A 4,717-nucleotide genomic window follows, 5' to 3' on the forward strand; every position below is an offset into this window, starting at 1 on the left:
GAGACCTTTACTTCTAAGTAAATCTCCCATGTAGGCTACCCATTGGAAGTAGTTAGTGCTGTCAAGAATGACTTGGCATGGACTTTCCATTTTTGAAAAACAACTGAAGCTGAAGATGCTGAAAGTAAGTGGTCCAATGGATAGATCTCGAAAAAATAGGCGGTTTTAAAAAAAACGGCTCTGAAAAAGGCTTCCGGATGAAGAAGTTATGGCTTTTTGAAAAAAATTTGTTGACGTTGCCGGCAAAGTGCGCGAATGTGCGGGAATGAAAAAATCCGCCCCCACAAAATGGAGACTTGAACCCAAGACCTCTACTCTCTTAAAAGGTCTTTGAACCAATTGATCTATACAAAATATTTGAGAGAGAGAGAGAGAGAGAGAGAGAGAGAGAGAGAGAGAGAGAGGGGGGGGGGGGGGGGGGGGGGGGGGGCCTCGATTTGCGTGCTTGCCTTGGGAAGACTCTTTTCCCCTACAAAACACAAAACACAAAACCCAACACGAATATCCAAAGAAAAACGAACCTTACGGCTCGAAGTTAGCTTTAGCCAAAAAACTAGAAATTTAAAAAAAATCTCAAAGTTAGCTTTTAGCCGAAAAACTAAATATTTTTCTCAATGTTTCTGATTTTCCGAGATCACACTAAGGTGCAGGGAAAAGAGCATACGCATGAGAAAAATCCTTTCTTTCTGTTTCTGATTTGCCCAGATCGCACAGAGTCGCAGGGCAAAGAGCATACGCAGAAATGAAAGGTATAGATCCGGGAAAAAAAAGGCTAAATAAACCGAAACCGAAATAAGCAGAGAGAAAATGACAGTAAACTGCAAAAAAAACACTGTATACCTCCCGATCTGAAAAATGACGCAGCTAGGGCTACCGGAAACCTTTTCGCGTGAAACGAAAGGGGTTCCTCACTGAAACAGATGCTCCGAATGCAACAGAGCAGTCCTCTCGGCCCGAAAGCAGTCAGAAACAGCAGATCTAGGAAACGACAGCCGCATGCAGTTCTACCGGCTTCAGATTTGGATCACCAACGGACGCGGCCCTCAAATAGCTCTGATACCATGTAGGAATTTACAGGGTAAGTTCCACAGAAGAATACCAAAAGGACACCGCTCACAACCAGATCTCAAATCAATACACCAGTATTTTTGACGTGGTTAAAACCCTCAGAGTGCAAGGAGGGAAACAGTCCACGGCCTGTCCCAACGTGGGTACAGACAATTTATTAATCAAAGAATGAAAATTTACATAAGCTTCTCTCATGCACGGATTACCCGAACAATGACCCTCCATGCGCTTTAAATAGAACTCATGGACCAATCGGGTGTCAAGCCACGGATCAAGTGTCGGTAATACCGAGGTGAGAGTGAACCGTCGGATCACTACATATCGTGACCGTCGGATTGTAAGTTACAAAATGTACAACGGTAAAGAAACACACTTTACCTAACTCTAACCTAACTCTATACTAGACCAAGTTGAACTTAACTATATCCTATGTGTCGGAATATCCTAACAATACCATGGCCTGTTTGTGACAAATGGTGGTCCCTTTCTTAAATGTGGGTCAACCACTTACAATTATTAATACAGGCTTTATTGACTCTTTAACTAACTATAACTATGACTCGACCCTATTACATAAATAAAGGGGTTAGGGTTGGACCCTAACAGTGAGTCTATAAGGTATGAGGTGTTAAATTTGATAATCAGCATGGTTGAAATAAATATTATTTCCCATTTGGGAACTCTATATGTATGCAGATCAATGAGTCTAGGAATGATGTGTCAATACCTTGTAAACCAATTGATGTATTAGAGATTCTCTATACAATTATTATGTGAAACCTATATGATAGGGTTTTTTAAATGATAATGTCCCCTAGTAGGAAAACGTATACCTTTTTTCTTTTTTTTGAGATTGCAAATCTGGACACTTCGGAGTATCTATCAGGGTTTTAAGCAATTTAACCTTCTAAAGCTTTTGTACTTTAACACTATTGAGGGTTTTATCTTGTTAATCAATGTAGGGTAATTCTATACTTTTATAAAAAAGGGTTAGTTATAGATTTCATGTTGGTCTTAAAGGTTTTGAGGTTTAGCACATGTAGGTTGACTTATCAAATATTGTTGTAGCATCAAATATTTTGCTGGTAAGAAATTTGTCTTGTCTTAGTGAAATTTCAAGATTTGTTTACCAATAGAAAAACTTGAATTTAGATTAACTATGAATAATAGGTGTTCTAGAAGTACAAGCTGCATTACATTCCTCTCTGTGTCATAAAATCTAAGGGCTCAATCTGTCTAAACTTACATCCCAAGATGCAATAAAATACACCAAAATCTTGGGGATGTCTGAATTTTAATGCATGGTTGCCTCAATTAAAACTCTAGATAGCTTTTTTTAGTCTTCACATCGATTATTTGGTGTCAAAAAACCCTTGATTCCAACACAAATATGCTACATTAGATCAACTTATTTGTTTTATGTTAGGAAGAAAAAAAATGTAGAATATGGTTCCCTTCTCAGACATTTGAAGATTAAAGCATTGGATGTTGCTTGGCATTTTGGTAATGAATCCAAGGAAAGTGAATACTTTGAAACTAAAAATCATTTGAATATTGGTATAGTTGGATTTGGTAGTTATGGGAAATTTCTTGCAAAAACTATGACTAAGTAAAGTCATATGGTATTGGCTCATTCTATAACAGATAACGTGGACAAGTCTAAACTTTGAGAAATACAGAACAACAATAGATTGACGAGACTAAGAATAATTACCAAATCAACAACTCATTATTGCATGATTGTAAATAAACACTCCAGTGTGTCATTTGACTACAAGGACTTTCCAATCTATTGGCCTCCCAACATTAGATATAGGCCTCCATGAATTCACTACAATGCATTCACCTTCAGGTCCTCTCTGTCCACCAATTACTATAATCTCATTACCATAGGCCCTGAATGTTATACCCCTACCATTAGTTGAATCTACCCTCATAGGAAACCTACCCACAACACCCCATGCGTTATTCTCCTTCTTATGTTTCTTAACTTAATTCTAGAATACTCAACTTCATATAGTTGATTAGTAAATAAAACAACTAATGGGGGAGCATAAGTCACTATGTTCCCTCCAGGAAACATGTCACGCATCCTTCTCCAAGTCCTTGTTTTAATATTATACTCTTATCCACATGTCAAGAAAAACTTGGGACTTAACATGCCTCCTATGACATAAAACTTATCGTTCATGAAAAAGCCTTAACAGAGTTTCCATGGAGAATGCATGTCAGTAGATTTTCCCAAGTTCCTTGCTTGAAAATGTAATGCTCGATAGACTTGAGCACAATTCCATTATGATCACTTCTTCCCACAATTATGGCTATCTCTCTATAGCTTCTTGAACCAAATAAACAACAAGGGTTATCCATCCCTTTACAAATTTGGTGCTAATTACGTAGGATTCACATATGTAATTGATGCTCTTAATTTTTTTAGTGATTACAGAGCTATTGAACCTATGGATTTATAGAAGCATATATCTCCATTTAATTTAAACACCAAGCCATCTTAGAAAAGGAACAAGGGTATGATATTTTATGAGCTTAGCTTAGTTTATGTTATTGTTAGAATGATGGGATTGTATGAATTATTAGTTTATGTGGTGGATTGTCTTTAAAGGAAATCATTCTAGGCAATTTTTTAGCTCTAATTACTAAAACATTTATGCCATTGTGGTATGTTATTTGACAAACATAAAAAATCTCAAGCATATGAGATATACCCTTAGAAAATCATAAACCAACAATTTTATGACTCTTTTATAAATCTCTAGCAAATCTAGGGGGTGACATCAGGCTCAAGAGCAAGGTTTCTAACCCAGAAATTCTTAGAATTGATACTTAGTGAGTTTAAAAAAATTCAGAAGCCAAACAATGTAGTTATGTGAATTTCAAGCATCAATAGAAATGAATTTGCAAATTTCATATATGAGCAATAATCATACTAAGGAAATCGTTGGGAAAAGTTATTAGAAAAATTTATGTTGTCTATGTTCTTTGCTGCCATGTTCTTTTTATTTGTACATGTCACTAGAAATTATACACTTTGCCCCATTAGCCACAGCACTAGTGCAGAGGGAAAAAAATCATTTCTTCCTAAATGTCTACCTGGCTTGGGAATATACATGTGGCAACAAAGTTGAGTTACTTTTTCCATTGAAATAAATTATTAATCTTCCCATCACAACTGTAGTATGGTTACCTAACCAAAGTTGTGCTATATTTTTTAAAACAAATCATTCATTTTAAAGTGTTTTTTCCATCCACTTATTTAACAGAATTTACCTCCTATCCCAAAATGTCCATATTGTTCACATTTATATTGGAAAGCTCACCAACATAAGCATCCCTCTGAGCAAGGAATTCTTTCAAGTGCTCTTTACTCAAGTTTCTCTGATGTTTTTGCACTGTGGGATTGCCATACTTATCTTTCTATCACTATATGGAAAATATCTATGAGATGAAGTTAGATGATCATAAACAAAATTGTATCCATCCTCTTCTTCTATATTGATTTTGGTTGGGTTCTGATTCAATGTGCATATTTCCACATTGCAAAACTTTTTGTTGTATAAAATAAATTCCATATTTTTTTGTTCAGTGCTTTTGTTTTCTTTGGTTCCTTTTTTAGGTTTTGTCTGGGATTAGA

General features: G+C 36.0%; 1 pseudogene; it reads right to left on the reverse strand.

Moving 5' to 3' along the window:
- Positions 1 to 2,786: 2,786 nt before the first annotated feature.
- On the reverse strand, positions 2,787 to 3,438 carry LOC149178109 (F-box/kelch-repeat protein At5g60570 pseudogene; annotated as a pseudogene).
- Between the last annotated feature and the right edge of the window lie 1,279 nt (positions 3,439 to 4,717).

The sequence above is a fragment of the Pinus tabuliformis genome, chromosome 4_1, assembly GCF_031772625.1.
Source record: "Pinus tabuliformis cultivar Carrire ecotype Pingquan chromosome 4_1, CPIR1, whole genome shotgun sequence".
NCBI lineage: Eukaryota > Viridiplantae > Streptophyta > Pinopsida > Pinales > Pinaceae > Pinus > Pinus tabuliformis.